The sequence below is a fragment of the Eriocheir sinensis genome, unplaced genomic scaffold (genome assembly GCF_024679095.1).
Source record: "Eriocheir sinensis breed Jianghai 21 unplaced genomic scaffold, ASM2467909v1 Scaffold545, whole genome shotgun sequence".
Lineage (NCBI taxonomy): Eukaryota > Metazoa > Arthropoda > Malacostraca > Decapoda > Varunidae > Eriocheir > Eriocheir sinensis.
In genome coordinates this window covers 277,501-295,856 of record NW_026111882.1, presented here as the reverse complement: position 1 = coordinate 295,856, position 18,356 = coordinate 277,501, and the positions used below count along the sequence as shown (strand labels likewise).

General features: G+C 42.4%; 1 non-coding gene across 1 annotated transcript; it reads left to right on the top strand.

Moving 5' to 3' along the window:
- The first annotated feature begins 541 nt into the window (after positions 1–541).
- On the top strand, positions 542–614 carry Trnav-aac (transfer RNA valine (anticodon AAC)). The gene has a single exon. It is a non-coding gene; the product is annotated as a tRNA-Val (tRNA).
- Positions 615–18,356: the final 17,742 nt, after the last annotated feature.

Genomic DNA, 18,356 nt, shown 5'->3' with positions numbered 1-18,356 from the left:
GAAGGTGAGGAGAAGGAGGAGATGAGGGAAAGAAGGTGTGGTAGAGGTGAGGAGATGAAAAGGTGACAGGAAGGTGTGGTAGAGGTGAGGAGGTGAAAAGGTGACAAGAAGGTGAGGAGAAGGAGGAGATGAGGGAAAGAAGGTGTGGTAGAGGTGAGGAGGTGAAAAGGTGACAAGAAGGTGAGGAGAAGGAGGAGATGAGGGAAAGAAGGTGTGGTAGAGGTGAGGAGATGAAAAGGTGACAGGAAGGTGTGGTAGAGGTGAGGAGATGAAAAGGTGACAAGAAGGTGTGGTAGAGGTGAAAAGGTGACAAGAAGGTGAGGAGAAGGAGGAGATGAGGGAAAGAAGGTGTGGTAGAGGTGAGGAGATGAAAAGGTGACAAGAAGGTGAGGAGAAGGAGGAGATGAGGGAAAGAAGGTGTGGTAGAGGTGAGGAGATGAAAAGGTGACAAGAAGGTGTGGTAGAGGTGAGGAGGTGAAAAGGTGACAAGAAGGTGAGGAGAAGGAGGAGATGAGGGAAAGAAGGTGTGGTAGAGGTAGAGGTGCTCATGGTGTAGTGGTTATCACATCTGTCTAACACACAGAAGGTCCCAGGTTCGAGCCCTGGTGAGCACATCTTATTTACTTCACGAAAATAATTATTATTATGGGGATTCATTAGGTAACAGTGATCGTAAGGTAATTAGATTTAATATTGAATGTGAGGATAGAGTAAGCAGTAACAACACATTAATACCTGACTTCAGGAAGGCAGACTATGAGGGCTTAAGAAAGCAGCTGCAGAAGCTTAGGGGAGTGAGATCAGAAGTAGGTCACGACCCAGGGCAGGGAGGGGCGGTAATCTCTGGTGAGGTCACTCGTTAGGTCAGTAGCTTGAGGGTGAGTATAACAGTCTGGTCAGGAGATTAAATTAGGACAGAAACAATTTATTCTCACAGGGAAGTCAGGTCAACAGGTACCAAATTACCCTGCGATGGATGACAGACAGGCTAAAACTGAAATAGGAAGGAAAAGAGGACTATATGTTAGAATTAAAAGGGGGAAACTCACCTAGGGATAGTTACAACGATTTAGCTGGAGCAGTAAAGAGAAACCATGTGGTAAAATGTAATATGAGATTAGAATTACAGGGACGCAAAGACCAATCCAAAGGGCTTCTTTCACCTATATAGGACCAAGGTTAGGGATAAGATAGGGCCGCTTAAGCCAGGAGAATCGCTGATTGACAGTGATGAGGAAATGAGCGAGGCGTTAAATAGATATTTCTGAACTGAATTTACCAAGGAAAGATTAGATGATATACCTCAGGGAGAACAGATCTACGGGGGAGAAGAGGTAGAAGAATTAACCGACATCAACATAAGTAGGGAGCTCGTGATTAGACAGATAGATAGACTTAAAGTCACTAAGGCGCCAGGGCCAGATGAACTTTTCCCCAGGGTAATAAAGGAATGTGAAACTGAAATAAGTGGGCAGTTAGCAGAAGTATTTAGGAAGTCACTAGACACAGGGGTGGTGCCTGTTTCATGGAGGCAGGCACACGTTATTCCAATATTTAAGAAGGGTGACAAATCTTCTATGGAGAACTATAGGCCGATTAGTTTGACGTCAGTTATAGGTAAAATGATTGAGTCAATAATAGCTGATAGTATTAGGGACCATATAGACACACATAATTTAATTCACGACTCACAGCATGGGTTTACTAAAGGAAAGTCGTGCCTCACTAATCTTATATCCTTTTACAATAGAGTATACGAGGCAGCTGACAATGATGAGAGCTATGATGTGGTTTATCCTGATTTTAGTAAGGCCTTCGATAAGGTACCTCACCAGAGACTGTTAAATAAAGTCAGGGCTCATGGGATAAGAGGGAAGGTATTTGATTGGATTAAGGCGTGGATTAGCGACAGGAAACAGAGGGTTACCATTAACGCTAAAAAATCCGTATAGGTAATGTTACCAGTGGGGTTCCTCAAGGTTCAGTTTTAGGCCCGCTTCTATTCATTATCTACATCAGTGACATAGACAATGGGATAACTAGTGACATAGGTAAATTTGCAGATGACACCAAAATAGGACGCACTATTAGGGCAGGGGAGGATGCTAGAGCACTGCAGGAGGATCTCAACAAACTGTCAGCTTGGTCAGAGAAATGGCAGATGAATTTTAACATCACCAAGTGTAGCGTACTTAGTGTAGGAACACGCAACCCATTACACGGGTATAGTTTAGACTCCACAGCGATTGGCAAGTCTGAGTGTGAAAGGGACGGGAGTGTTAGTGAACTCGGACCTAAAACTAAGGAAGCAATGTATTAGTGCGAGGACTAGGGCTAACAGGGTATTAGGCTTTATTAACAGGATGGTAACCAACAGGAGTGCAGAGGTCATCCTCAGACTCTATTTAGCGTTAGTTAGGCAACACTTAGATTATGCTGTCCAGTTTTGGTGCCCACACTTCAGAATGGACATCAACTTGCTAGAATCAGTTCAGAGGAGGATGACCAAGATGATTCAGGGCTGAGAACCTCCCATATCAAAAATAGGCTGAAATATCTAACCATATTCATTAGAGAGACGAAGAGTGCGGGGAGATCTGATAGAAGTATTCAAATGGGTCGAGGGTTACAACAAAGGCGATATAAGTAAAGTACTGAGATTTAGCCAGCAGGATATTACTCGCAGTAATGGATTTAAATTAGAAAAGTATAGATTTAGGAGAGATATAGGCAAGCATTGGTTTAGTAATAGGGTGGTGGGGGAATGGAATAGCTCAGCAATCACATAGTTAGTGCAGGGACGATAGCTTGTTTTAAGAGTAGACTGGATAGCTACATGGACGAGGACGACAGGTGGCAGTGAGGTGTGGGTGCAGTAAGGTGACGGGGTGCTGGATGAGTGCCTGGGTACCGCCGGTATAACGAGGATCAAGCCTCTACCTGTAACCCCTGTAACGACACCTCACCCACCGTGAGTAGTGGGGGGGATTCTGGAGCTGCCCTGTGTAGGCAACCCGGCCTCTTGCAGTTTCCCTATGTTCTTATGTTCTTATGTTCTTATGTGAGGATATGAAAAGGTGACAAGAAGGTGTGGTAGAGGTGAGGAGATGAAAAGGAGACAAGAAGGTGTGGTAGAGGTGAGGAGATGAAAAGGTGACAAGAAGGTGTGGTAGAGGTGAGGAGATGAAAAGGAGACAAGAAGGTGTAGTAGAGGTGAGGAGATGAAAAGGTGACAAGAAGGTGTGGTGGAGGTGAGGAGATGAAAAGGAGACAAGAAGGTGTGGTGGAGGTGAGGAGATGAAAAGGTGACAAGAAGGTGTGGTAGAGGTGAGGAGATGAAAAGGAGACAAGAAGGTGTGGTGGAGGTGAGGAGATGAAAAGGAGACAAGAAGGTGTGGTAGAGGTGAGGAGATGAAAAGGAGACAAGAAGGTGTGGTGGAGGTGAGGAGATGAAAAGGAGACAAGAAGGTGTGGTAGAGGTGAGGAAATGAAAAGGAGACAAGAAGATGAAGATAGAAACAAGGAAAGGACTCTGAGTAGTAGTCTGCCATCATAAGAACATAAGAACATAAGAACGTAGGAGTCTGCAAGAGGCCGGTAGGCCTGTACGAGGCAGCTCCTTTGAATCTAAGCTCCCGTGTATCTAACCCCACCTAATATCGCTGTCCATGAGTTTATCTAATCTATTTTTTAATGTGACAATTGTATTGGCACTCACCAAATGACTGCTAAGCCTATTCCACTCATCCACCACCCTGTTTGTAAACCAATTTTTGCCTATGTCCCTGTTTAATCTGAATTTATCCAGTTTAAACCCATTACTTCGTGTCCTACCCGGTTCTCTTAACAACAAAACCTTATGAATGTCTCCCTTATTATTGCCCTTCATCCATTTATAAACCTCGATCATGTCTCCACGCACCCTTCGCCTTTCTAGAGAATGCAAGTTTAACTGTTTGAGTCTTTCCTCGTATGGCAAGCCAACCCCTGAATCATCTTAGTCATCCTCCTGCACCGATTCTAACATTTTGATATCTATTCTATAGTAAGGTGACCAGAACTGAACTGCATAGTCAAGATGAGGTCTAACTCCAACATGTGTGTGCCACCTGCCTTGATATCTCCCCATAACCTTGATATCTTGATGAAGGCTGCCATGCTCATCGCTCACGTCTCCAAGAATAGCAGGAAATCATCGAGATGGCTCTAGAGGAAATGAACCTTTATGCTCATGCTGCAGCCTAAAAGATTGAGAGCTCAAGCAATGTCTACCAACCTTGTAGCTTGTTGCCTTTTTTCTCCCTAAAATCCCTTCACAACAGCCACTAATAAGTCCCAAGCTCTTTTTCCTACGTCAGTCATCGAGCTGAGAAGTTTTGGCACTTCATTAACTTTCATTTGTGTCCCATCAAAACACCAGCCTTTATTTTATCATAACTTAGGTGGAAATGGTGTATACATATGAATTTGAAACAGTCACCTCCACATTAAGAGCTTGACAAAGTGCTTATTAGTCCTAGTTTAATATGAAGGACTGGGAAGATGATTTTCTCTCAACAAGGGTTGGTGCATGATTCTTTTCCAACAGTCAAACTTTTTTAACTGGCCAGAGTTTTTCCCAAAGTTTGTCTTTCCTGGCTGTCCCATACACAGGAAACACGGATATTTTGTATGCCCTCCTTGTTGGCCGAGTAAAAAGTTGACCATTTTCAGATCCACGCATATGACCCATTTGTGTTAATCAAACTTGAGTAAGTCTAATACAGTTTTAATGTGTTCAGGATTCTCTTTTAAATGCACAGAGTGACCAGTAGGAGTAATACATATTTTAAAATCTTTTTTGAACTATCTATAAAGAGTCTCCATTCATGAGGATCATACTGTAGACTCGTGTAGAGCAACCATCGCTTTTAACAGATACAATATATTTATACGTATATTTGCGTGTGTCTAGATAGATAAATAACTGTCTAAATACATACATAAAATAAATATCAACATATATGATTGCCATACGAGGGAAGACTCAAACAGTTAAACTTGCATTCTCTAGAAAGGCGAAGGGTGCGTGGAGACATGATCGAGGTTTATAAATGGATGAAGGGCTTTAATAAGGGAGACATTCAGAAGGTTTTGTTGGTAAGAGAACCGGGTAGGACACGAAGTAACGGGTTTAAACTGGATAAATTCAGATTCAACAGGGACATAGGCAAAAATTGGTTTACTAACAGGGTGGTGGATGAGTGGAATAGGCTTAGCAGTTTATGTGGTGAGTGCAATACAATGTCACACAAAAATAGACTAGATAAATTCATGGACAGCGATATTAGGTGGTTAGATACACGGGAGCTTAGGCTCAAAGAAGTTCGTACAGGCCTACCGGCCTCTTGTAGACTCCTGCGTTCTTATGTTCTTATGTTCTTATGGGATATCTCTTATAGCTATGGCTGTGGCCAATATGGACCAGCCCATAGATAAAAAAAACGACGTGATAGAAAAAAACTATTGTCTTTTTTTAACTAAGTGACACCAAATTACCCAAGAACAGGTCTCAAACTTAGGTCACTAGAAAAAAGTTAAAATTTGTAGGCCAGTGAATTATTAGACACGCATCGCGCCCGCGCGTCCAAACACACACACACACACACACACACACACACACACACACACGCGCACGCGCACACGCACCAATCACCAATTCATCATACCTTTGAATGCATCCTCACCCTACTCCTTCCCTTCCACGTCGTATTTCTTCCCATTTCTTCTTCTTTTCTCTGTTTCACTCACCTACTCCCCATCCTCTCTCTACCCTTCCTTCCACCCGAGTTTCTTCCCATTTCTTCTTCTCTTTCTCTGTTTCTCATTCACCTTACTCCCCATCCTCTCTCTCACATTATCCACCTCCTGTTCATCTCCAGTATTCCTTTCCTTCCTGCTTCCTCCAAAGTTCCCTCCTGTTTCTTCTCGTTCTTCCTTCTCCTGTTCGTTCCCTTTCTATCTTCCTGCTCCTTCTCCTCCTTCTCTTCTTCGCTTCTCATACAACTTACTCTTTTTCCCTCCTCTCACATTTTCTACCTCCTGTTCATCTCCATTATTCCTTCCCATTCTCGTTTCTTAATCTCCTTCTCTCCTCCTAAATTCCCTCCGTTTTCACTGCTTGTTCTTCCTCCTTCCTTCTTCAATCCCTCTACCTTCCTCTTCCTTTTCTCCTCCCAGTTCCTCCTTCCTCTTTTCCCATTCTTCCTGCCTTCATCCCAGACACTCTTTCAGCCTAATGATAACTCAGCCCTCCTTCCCTGTTCCAACTTTGCAGCCCAGTAATTACTCTTAGGCTCCGTCCTTGCCCTCTTATGATTCTATGTCCGCCGGGCCGTGTTTAGTTATGTGTAGTTAAGGCATATCAAGACCTGACACACACGAAACAGTACTCAGATTTGGTTTAACTACTTTTTCTACTACTACTACCACTGCTACTACTACTACTACTATTACTACTACTACTACTATATTGTTTAAGAGAGAGAGAGAGAGAGAGAGAGAGAGAGAGAGAGAGAGAGAGAGAGAGAGAGAGAGAGAGAGAGAGAGAGAGAGAGAGAGAGAGAGAGAGAGAGAGAGAGAGAGAGAGAGAGAGAGAGAGAGAGAGAGAGAGAGAGAGAGAGAGAGAGAGAGAGAGAGAGAAAGAAAAAAAACCAAAAAGTGAAGCAAGAAGGGAAGAGACAAATGTATTCTGACCCGCAAAACATACCATTTCTCAGTATTATCTGTCACTCTCAGTCGGCCTTCGTCCTGCCATCCCGGATCCGACAAACTCCGTGATCGGCGCCTTTACGGTATTTTCGATTAACTTTATATTCCCGTCCGGTGGTTTTAAGAGGCAAGTCTTGCTCCAAACCATCACAGAACATCCAGAAAAGTATTTAAACACACAAAAAAACAGGAAAGAAGATGACTTGCTCGGCTCATGCTGCCTCCCGGAGTTCATTTGTGATGGTCTTTAGGACAGCCTTGGGCCACTCGCGATGACTCCCTTTATTCGAACAGGAAATCAATATACACATAAAGCTGGACCTTTTAAAACAAGGTAATATATCGAGCGGCTCCCTACCAATGTGTTTGAAGCAAACCATAATCAGCAGTGTGTCGTTCTTGTCACGACCTATGGGCCTGAGACACAGAGGATAGACTTTCACGGCTTTTGGAATGGAAACTGCGAAGTGCCCAGAGAGGAATGGAGAGATTATTTCCAGGAGTCACTGTATCAGATCAAGAAGGAACTGCAAATGTATGAGAGAAAAGAGATAATTAGAAGACATAATAATGCCACTTAAAAATCCAATTGTCAAGACATATATAGGAATGAGGACTTCAGATTGATTAAAAGAGTGACGGAGAGAAATTAAATTAAATTAATTTAAATGAAATTAATGCTTATAAAAGCACTGAAGAGAAGGGCTTTCAGCAGATGGCGTGGTGATACAGAGAAGAATGAGGGACGCGTAGTAGAGGCTGTGAATTAGCGGCACAAGACAAGAACGAGTGGAAACGTTTGTGTGAGGCCGAGGACTTCTGCAGGGGAACGTTACAGGCTGATAGTGATGATGATTGAGAGAGAGAGAGAGAGAGAGAGAGAGAGAGAGAGAGAGAGAGAGAGAGAGAGAGAGAGAGAGAGAGAGAGAGAGAGAGAGAGAGAGAGAGAGAGAGAGAGAGAGAGAGAGAGAGAGAGAGAGAGAGAGAGAGAGAGAGAGAGAGAGAGAGAGAGAGAGAGAGAGAGAGAGATATGCTGTCCTTTATTGATTATATCAGTGGTCAACACACTTTTTGCTGACTCAGGTTTTGTGGTTGTTTTTTTTAGCTAATTTTGAGGTGCTGATGTTAAATATGGCATCCATTTTTTGCTAACACATCAGGTTTTCATTCTGTAGCACATCCCTATTTTATGATGTACTGTATGAATAATTTACTTTGTCAGGAGAGTTTACTATGGCTCTTCGTCTCATCAGCTATCCTCCTCATACTGAAAGTCTTCTACCTGCTTTACTTTTGCTTTTTACTCTTTTTTTTTTCTTTTCTGTTATACATAGTGACAAAGTTTCTTCCTTACTTTATTTTCTTTTTTTCTTAGCCAGAGACGAGTCAAGTGATTCTACGTTATATTCATACTAGTTCATCTTTCAAGCTATGTGTAAATGCAAGTATTTTCTTAAGTCTATATCTCCTGACCTTTTTCTTCTTTTCCTCCTATTATGAATTCCTCTACTTATCTCACTTTTCTATTTATTTGTCTTTATATTTCCTTGCGGTTACTGTCTCTATCTTCCTATACATTCACCCGTTAAATATTTATATTCCTTTCCCGTAACCGACATGTATATCTAATGAAGCCGCACCATAGGAAGCCTGACGTGTTCCGTTCTAGCTTGTGTCTGTTCAAACACTTCTTGTTTTTTGCAGTGTCCTTTTCCTTCTCTTTCATCATCCTTTCTTCCGTGTCTTTCCTCTGTCGACTCCCTTCCTCTATAGGTGCCCATTGCCGGCCTTTTCTTTTACACCAGTTTAAAATTACTCAATCTTTTTCCATGTCATTTCAACTGTTTCCAAAGGCTGCTGCTGAACCGTGATAGGCTGCAGATTTTGTCATGTAAATTATCTGCTGTTCGGCGCCCAGTAACGCTATAGTGCAGCACCAATAACCTCAAGCTGACCTTTTCGATCGTACGGGGGTCAGAGACACATGCCGATCACAGTCACGGGAGATGAGTGGAGGCCAGCAAGGAGACTAAACCCGCTAACAGTGTGGAGAACAAATGTGGAGATGAAGGCAGCGTGGGGAGGCGGCTTTACCTGATGGACCTTCCCGGGAGCCTACCAGACGGATGGGGTAACGGAAGGAGGAGGGGAGGGGGGAGGGGGGAAAGGGGAGCTACTAGGGTGTAACTTGTAAGTACTTAGGGGGCAGCGTTACCACCTAATGAGGTTAAGATAAGGGGTCTGATCGCCTACATATCAGGGTATTAGAAACGACCCACGAGCACGTTATAAGGGGAGGAGGAGAAGGATGAGGAGGAGGAGGAGGAGGAGATGCTAGATTAAGAGATGGAAGATGTGGAGGAGAGAGAGACAAGGCCCCAAAAGATAAAATAGAGAGAGGATTAGAAAACGTAAAGACGTCATGGAATAATCAGGAAGAAAACAAGAGGAATAAGGATATAAAAGAGGAGGAGGAGGAGGAAGGAAAGGGTGGAAGTAAGATCAGAGGAAAATGAATAAAAATGAATTCAAGAAGAAAAGCAAAGGAGAAAAAATGAAGAAAGACGAAACAGGAAAAAAAATGAAAAAAGATAAAGAAAACGAAATGAGAGGAAGTTGAAAATGAGAAGACTAAAAAAAACAAGAACCGAAAAAGAAGAACCAATGGAAAAAAAATGAAATAAAAAATCAAGAAAACAAACAAAACGTAGAAAAGAAACAAAGAAAACCATGACCTGAAAACGAAAGAACCGAAGGAAAAGACAAGAAAAGACGAAAAGAAACAGAACACGAAGACCAGAGGTAAGGCAAGTCGAGGTCACAATTTGAGACGAAGAAGTAGTGGGCAAAACCTTTCCCTCAAGAGCATTACGTCTGTCTGTCAGGCCCCGCCACGCCCCTGACCAGCGCCGAGGGGAAGCAGCACAACAGCCTGGCTCCCCACGCCCTTGTCACGCCCACACACACACACTTAACTTTCTTCTTCATCCCTTCTTTATTCCCTCGTATTCTTGTTCTTGTCCTTCCCTTGCCTTACCAACTCATTCCCTCCTTCATTTCCTCCTGTTCTTTTTCCTCATCTTGTCGTCCCCTTATTTTCCTCATCCTATTTTCCTTAAAACCCATCCATGGTCTTCCTTTTATTTTCTTCCTTTCATCTATAGGTCTGGATTAGACTGAGCCGAAGAAAGGAAAAGCGAGAGAAAGGGAAGGAAGTACGGAAGGGAAGGAAGGAAGGAATTAAGGAAAGAATGAAGGGTAGAATTACGTTTTTAGTGGACTTCATAATAAAAAGTGAAACATGAATGAAGTGAATGAAAGGAGCGGCTGAAGAAAGCAAGAATGAAAGAAGGCAGTGATGGGGGGAAAGGTTGAATGGAGAGATGGATTGAAAGGAAGGACGAAAGTAGAAAGTGAATGAAGGAGGAGAAAGTTGGGATGCAAAGGACAGATGATCTGAGAGGAAGAACGAAAGAAGGAAGTGAAAGTTGGAAAGTTTAGTGGGCGCAACATCTGTGGTCATATGCCGGAGAGAGACAGAAGGGGAAGGAATTATAGGAGAAGGGAACAGACCCCAGGAGACGGGACACAACCCCCGATTAATACCTGGTACCCATTCACTGCTGGGTGGACAGGGGCGTAGGGTATCGGAAAAGCCGACAAAATTTTTCCATTCCGCCCGGGAATCGAACCCGGGCTCTCTCGGTTGTGAGCCGAGTGTGCTAATCACTGCACTACGAAGCCCCCTCTTAAGGAGAAAGAGAAGAAAAAGGAAGAGAGGGGAGGAGAAAAGGGAAGAAGACAAAACAAGGAGGAACAAGAAATTAAGTAAGAAGCGATAAAGAAGACGACAACGAAAAGAAAAGAGAAAGAAAATAAGGAGATAAAGAGGCTGCCGGAAGATAAATTACGAACTGTTAACGAGGCAAAAGGACGGAACGACTTATAAAGAAGAGAAAGGAGAGAAGACACAAAGGCAAATGGAGGCAGAGGAGGAGAAAGAGAAAGGGAAAGAAAGAAAACAAACAAAATGTGTATAAATAGAGGACACACGGAATGCCAAGACAAGCGGGAAGAAAAAAAATGGACTAAGAGGAAATTAGCCTGAAAAAAAGTATAAATGAACTGAATGAGAGATAGAGGGAAATGATGATGTGGAATGGCCAATGGCATGGAACGAAAGGAGGGACAAAAGGTGAAAGGAGGAAAGGGACGGGGATGAAGGGAAGCAAGGGAAGACAGTAGGCGAAGGAAATGGTAGAATGACACGGAAAAGAAAAGAAAGCTAGAAAGGACGACAAGAACTCATGGGAAAAACAGGAGGAAGGAAAAAAAGAGGAAAAGAACAATGAAAAATGAGAGGGAAAGGAAAGCATGGATGGACTGAAGGAAAACGACGATAAGGGAAAAGGTAAGAAGAGAGAGAGAGAGAGAGAGAGAGAGAGAGAGAGAGAGAGAGAGAGAGAGAGAGAGAGAGAGAGAGAGAGAGAGAGAGAGAGAGAGAGAGAGAGAGAGAGAGAGAGAGAGAGAAGGAGGGGGACAATAATAAATGATTTAGTGTAGGTCACATGTTGGAAGGTGGGATGAGAAGGGATGTATTAGAGGAAGCAGGAAGAAAGAGGAAGGAAAGAAAGAGGGAAACAGCGAGGGACTTGAAGGAAAGGAAGAAGGAAAGAAAAAAAAAAGGAAAAGTGAGGACCGAGTTAAAAATGTAAAGGAACGGACAGGGAAAAGGAAGAAGAAAAAACAAAGGAAGAAACAGACGAATGAACGAACAATCAAACGAAGGAAGGAATGAAGAAAACAAAGCACCAAAGCACTCGTGAACAAGTAATAGAGGCAAATTAATGAGGGCAAAAATTAAGCTGGGAGGGAATGAAGGAAGAAAGGAAGAAGGAAAAAAGATAGGAAGGACGAAAAACAGGAAGGGAGCGAGATGATAACATTAGTGCTCATATAAGGGAGGAAGAAGAAGGAAGAAGGGAAGGAAGAAGGGAAGGAGAGACGAGCTGAGTGCTTAGAGGCAAAGAAGAGGAACCTTAAACCGATTAACTTCCCATTTAGGAACACAAAGGAACACAAAGGAAGAACAAACAACAGCAGACCTGCTGGTCCTTACGAGGTTGTTTGTGACAAGCTACACTAACTATCTAATCAAAGGTGGAAGATGAAGGACAGCAAAGGCGAAAGCTCCTCCCCACACCCCCATCCCTCCATCCAAAGCTGGCAGGAAAGGAAAAAGAACCATGCAGCATGGAAAAACTGCATGGAATTTATGTAGGAAAGAGGAAAGAACTACCATTACTGCTACCACTAACCAGGCGATAAAAGCGGACAAGGACACCATTACTCGAAAGAACTTAACGTTATTACGACAATGAGTAATATCTTAGTTGCTGGTTGGATTCAAAACACTTGTCTAATCTATTCTTGAAGGCCGTAACTGTTGTATTATCAACGACAGCACAGGGTAGAGAGTTCCAAACATTAACAACTCGATTGAAGAAGAAGTGTTTAGCTTCGTACGACGAGAATCTTTTACCACTTATCTTCAAATTGTGATTTCTTCTTGTTCTATTTGATCGATCAATTGTAAAGTAATCTTCCGCATTAATATCACTGAATCCTTTAAACATTTTAAACACTTCTATTAGATCGCCTCGCATTCTTCGTTTTGATAGGCTGAATAAATTTACTTCTTTAAGCCTTTGTTCATATGACAAATTTCTCAACCTAGGAATCATCTTTGTTACTCTTCGTTGGACCCGTTCCAACTTTTCTATGTCTTTTCTGTAGTAGGGAGACCAAAACTGTACACAGTACTCTAGACGGGGTCGAACCAACGAATTAAACAGTTTTAATATTACTTTTTCCGATTTATTTTTAAAGACTCGTCCGATGAAGCCAACCAATTTGTTTGCAGTTTAACTACCTCTGAACAATGCTGACCGGCCTTAAATCGCTTGATATAGTGATTCCAAGATCCTTTCTTTACTTACTGCAGAAAGTTGTTGGCCATTCATTACGTACCGAACGCGATTGTTATTTTTCCGATGTGCAACACTTTACATTTGTCAACGTTAAATTTCATTTGCCATTGATTGCCCAACGTGCAAGTCGATCTATATCTGATTGTAAAGCTTCTTCGTCGAGTGTCGCAGTTACTTTACTAGAAATTTTTGTCATCAGCACATTTTGATACTTTGCAAGTGAGCCCATCATCGATATCATTAAAATAGATTAAGAAGAGCATGGGGCCAAGCACTGATCCTTGAGGTACGCCGCTTTGGACATCGAGCCAGTTATATGTAACACCGTATAGAACTACTCTCTGTTTCCGCTCAGAGAGCCAGTCCGCAAGCCAATTGTGAATGTTACGAGATACCGTGAGCACAGTAGTTTGCTGAGCAATCGTTGGTGGGGACCTTATCAAATGCCTTTGAAAATCCAGATATATGATATCTACTGATCTGCTTTCATCGAACACCTCAAAATATAGTGAAAAACCAAGTAAGTTAGTCAAACACGAACGTTTACTACGGAAGCCATGTTGCGAATTATTTATTATATTATTTTCTTCGAAGAATTTCACCATATTGTCGCGAATGATAGTCTCCATTAACTTACAAACAATAGATGTCAGGCTAATTGGTCGATAGTTTCCTGGATGAGACTTGTCCCCTTTTGAAAATTGGTGTGACATTTCAAGTTTCCAATCCGACGGAACTTTTCCAGCTTTTAAAGATTTATTGATTATGATGGAGAGCGGTTTATAAATTTGATGTTTGATTTATTTTAAGACCCTAGGCGTAATTTTGTCTGGACCAGGAGCTTTGCTTACTTTAATCTTTTCAATTGTGCGTAAATGTCGCTTTCTACGATGAGCACGCCACTGAACATCTTTTCGGCCCTTCTAACCTCCGGCGGTTGAGGTGATAAACAATCTTCGTCGGTAAATATGGATGCGAAAAAGTTATTTAGGATTGTAGCCATTTCATTTTCATCGTTCGTGTGGTTACCATTTTCATTAGCAAGCGGTCCGATACCACAAGTGAGTGACTTTTTATTATTTACATAGCTAAAAATTCTTTAGGATTAGATTTACTTGTTTCCGCTATATATTCTTCAAGATTTTTCTTGATTCGTTTTATTAATTTCTTGGTTTCGCGGCGAATTCTGTCCAACTCTAGTTTGTCAGCCTCGGTCTGAGTTGATATGTATCTACTGTATACGCATTTTTTAAGAGATAGGCTATTTTGAATTTCGTTATTCCACCATTTGGGTTTCTTCTTAGAAGCTGAACGTCTGTTACGATAGGGTACGTATATGCTTATGGCATTGTTCAATATTGTGGTGAGGGCCCCCCAAGATTTATCAATATCTGTTTCCGCCGTGATTTCAGTCCAGTCAGAATTATCTAGAATTGATCGGAGTCTTACGAAATTCGCTCTCTGATAATCAGGCACCTTTTCTTTACTAGGAGTTACTTTGCTTTCTTTCATATTGATGCTGAATGTGATTGTTCGGTGATCGCTAGAAGTAAAAACTGGACCAACATTTACTTCGTTAACTAGATCAGCTGTCGTTGAAAAGATAAGGTCAAGTATATTATTTTCTCGAGTTGGTTTTTGAACGTGTTGATGCAAATCACTTTCTAGTAAATTTGTGTACAGGTCGAGCCCTGTATGACAGTTCAACGGTTCACCCCATCTTTTCGCTGGCAAGTTAAAGTCCCCAACAATTACTGCCTCGCAACTGCTACTTGTTTCTAATAATAATTCACTTAATGCGTGGTCGATATCAAGAGTCTGCCTTGGCGGTTTGTAGATAAGTCCAATCACTATTTTACGATATTTATTTTTAATTTCAATGAAGACCGTGTCTACATTGGTTATAATATCTGTTTTCACGGATACTGGATGGAGAGAGTTGTGGATATAAAAGATAACGCCTCCACCCTGTCTGTTCTCTCTTTCATGACTAAAAATGGTATAACCCGGTAATCTATATTCCGCAATGAAATCTCTATTTGAAGTGTCTATCCAAGATTCTGTGACTCCAATGATGTGATAATGATTTGTAGCTGCGAGGACTTCTAAGTCTTCAAATTTGTTACGTAGGCTACGAGCAGGGGTTATCCTGTGAGGCAGGCTGGGAGTTAACCTGTGAGGCAGGTAACACGTCCTCTCGTGAAGCAGGAGGGTCGTCTGGAGAGGGCACAGTCTCGGTGGAGGGCCTCTCCACCGACGATGGTGGAGTCACTGCCACATTAGTTAAAACAAATTCCTGAAGGGCTACAAATTTCTTTTCAAGATCATTGTGCTTGACTTTCCATTCAGTCACAGCCTTCTGAAGATGATGGCGATGAAGAAAATAACAAGTCCAACATTTAAGTTTGGGAAAGAATAGAGTTAGCGAAAGGTGTTACTGGTAAGAAAATGATACTGGAAAACGTTGTTGGTATAGTAATGAGAGTAAAATGGCCTATTCCAATGTTTGAGTTAGGGAATAAAGTTTTTATTCTCACTATCAAAACCACGACCACGTTCTTCAGTGAACATCCCTTCGACTGCCATCATCATCTTCCTTTCAGCATCCTCACCACTAATGCACTATTCACCCAACATCTATTCTAAACGAACATCACCATCACCTTCATTTCACGCTATCATCACCATCTTCCCTCACCACACTCATCCCTACAGGCATTTACGCACATTGACACCACAAACATAACCAACACCATTCACCATCAAAATTCATCCCCATTCTCCTCCTCCTCCTCCTCCAGGACCAGAGAAATAAAAAGGGCGGTAAACTTAAAAAAAAGGAATTATAACCTAATGAAAGAGAATGACACGGCCGAAGCCCGTACTCAGTACCACAACAGCCTCAGAGCTTGTCGCACCCTTATTCGGAGTAGTAAACGCAACTACGAAAAACAAATAGTGCGTGACATCAAGACAAACTCAAAAAAATTCTTCACATACATCAGATCGAAAAAGAAAGTAAAATCCAATATTGGTCCCCTGACAGACGAGACTGGAGCTGCAACTCAGGACAGTAAGCAGATGGCCAGAATCCTCAACAGTAACTTCGCATCCGTATTCACAGTCGAGAACATCGAAACAATGCCCGAGAACCCTGACCAGCCGAGGGGAATCACGCCCCTGATAATTGACTCAATATGCGACCAAGAAGTGAAAGAGTATTTGGATAAACTCGACACGAACAAGTCAACAGGACCTGACGGTTTGTCCCCTCGGTTATTAAAAGAGCTTAAACAACAAATACTTCAGCCACTCACTAACATATTCAACCAGTCTGTTCAATTGAAAAAGGTCCCGGAAGACAGGAAGATGGCGAACGTAACACCAATTTTCAAAAAAGGAGACAAAAGCGTTGCATTAAACTACAGGCCCATAAGTTTGACATCAGTGGCAGGAAAAATACTCGAAAAGATTATTAGAGACAAACTTGTTAAGTTTCTAGAAGACAATAATGTAATCTCCGACACCCAGCATGGCTTCAGAAACAAGCGCTCCTGCCTAACGAATTTATTAGACTTCTTCCAAGGTATATATAAGAACTGGGATGCCCACATCCCCAGTGATGTTATATACCTGGACTTTCAGAAAGCCTTCGACAAGGTACCGCACGAGCGACTCCTTAAGAAACTGCACTCGGCGGGCATTGGAGCCAATCTGATCGCGTGGATAAGAGATTGGCTCACCGACAGAAAACAACGAGTACTACTCAACGGACAGCCTGATTGGCTTTCAGTCACTAGTGGAGTGCCTCAAGGGTCAGTGCTGGGACCCATTCTCTTCATCATATAATATATCAACGACCTCGAATCAGGACTGAAATCCACAATATCGAAATTTGCTGATGACACTAAGGTGGGGGGAAAGGCCCTCACAAAGACCGACTGCGAAATCATTCAGAAAGACCTCAATCACATTATCGAATGGTCGGAAAATGGCAAATATCCTTTAATGTTGACAAATGCAAAGTCATGCACATTGGGTCCAGAAATAGTAACCACATACATCATGAATGGGAGACCTCTGCAAGCGATGCAGGAGGAAAAGGATCTTGGAGTCACTATCAGCAGTGACCCGAAACACGCGAATCACTGTAAAAAAGCATACAACAAAGCCAACACTATGCTCGGGTTCATAGCGAGGAACTGAGTGTAAAACGCCAGACGTGATGCTATCCTTGTATAATTCCATGGTAAGACCGCACCTCGAGTATGCAGTACAGTTCTGGTCTCCTAATTACATAACGGAAATTTATTTACTGGAAAGGATTCAACGACGCGCCACGAAAATTATACCAACCTTAAGGGCTCAACCGTACGAGGAACGACTCAAGCGACTCAATCTCTTTACATTGGAGAAAAGACGCCTACGAGGAGATATGATTCAAGTCTTCAAGTATCTGAAAAAAATCAATAACGTCGATTACTCCAATTTCTTTGAATTGCAAACCAACTCAAGAAGTAGAAATAACGGTTTACCCATTCAGTCTAGTCGATGTAACACAGACATCGGAAGGAGTTTCTTTTCAAACCGAGTCAACCGTCACTGGAACAATCTTCCTTCAGAAGTAGTAAATGCGAATACTATCAACTCCTTCAAATATAGAATCGACCGTCACCTCGCTGCGTCGGAGTAAACTGAATTCTGAGTTCCTTCCATCTGCTCCTCAATATCGAGGTACTTTCATCTGCTCTCAATGTCGAGGTAGCCATCTGCTCCCCATGCCCCAGGCTGTCGAGCAGATTAAATCACCAAAGAGGCCACCATCGTAATTAGCCAATAGGCTTTCTGATGCCTGCGTTTCCATGTTTCCATGTTTCCTTCCATCGTTATCAAGCCTAAAACAAAGCTAGACAGATGGAAAAGAGAAAAATTGATGGTGGCCGTCAACTCAGCCTAGAGATGGATTAAAAGTTCAAATAAAATAAAACAATAAAAATTTCCCGCCGACGAAGTGCTCCTTTAAAATAAAAGAATGAATGAAAAGTAATGTTCGTTTTTTTTTTTTTTTTTTTTTTTTTTTTCAGCAAAGGAGACAGCTCAAGGGCACAAAAAAGTTAACATTAATTAAAAAGCCCTCTACTGCTGCTCCTAAATAGAATCCAAAGAGGTGGCCGAAAGATAAGTCAGTTTCGGGAGGAGAGGTGTCCTGATACCTCCTCTTGAAAGAGTTCAAGTCGTAGGCAGGAGGAAATACAGATGAAGGAAGATTGTTCCAGAGTTTACCAGCGTGAGGGATGAAAGAGTGAAGATGCTGGTTAACTCTTGCATAAGGGGTTTGGACAGTATAGGGATGAGCATGAGGAAAGTCGAGTGCAGCAGGGCCGCGGGAGGGGGAGGCATGCAGTTAGCAAGTTCAGAAGAGCAGTCAGCGTGGAAATATCGATAGAAGATAGAAAGAGAGGCAACATTGCGGCGGAATTTAAGAGGTAGAAGACTATCAGTATGAGGAGGAGAGCTGATGAGACGAAGAGCCTTTGCCTCCACTCTGTCCAGAAGAGCTGTGTGAGTGGAGCCCCCCCACACATGAGATGCATACTCCATACGAGGGCGGACAAG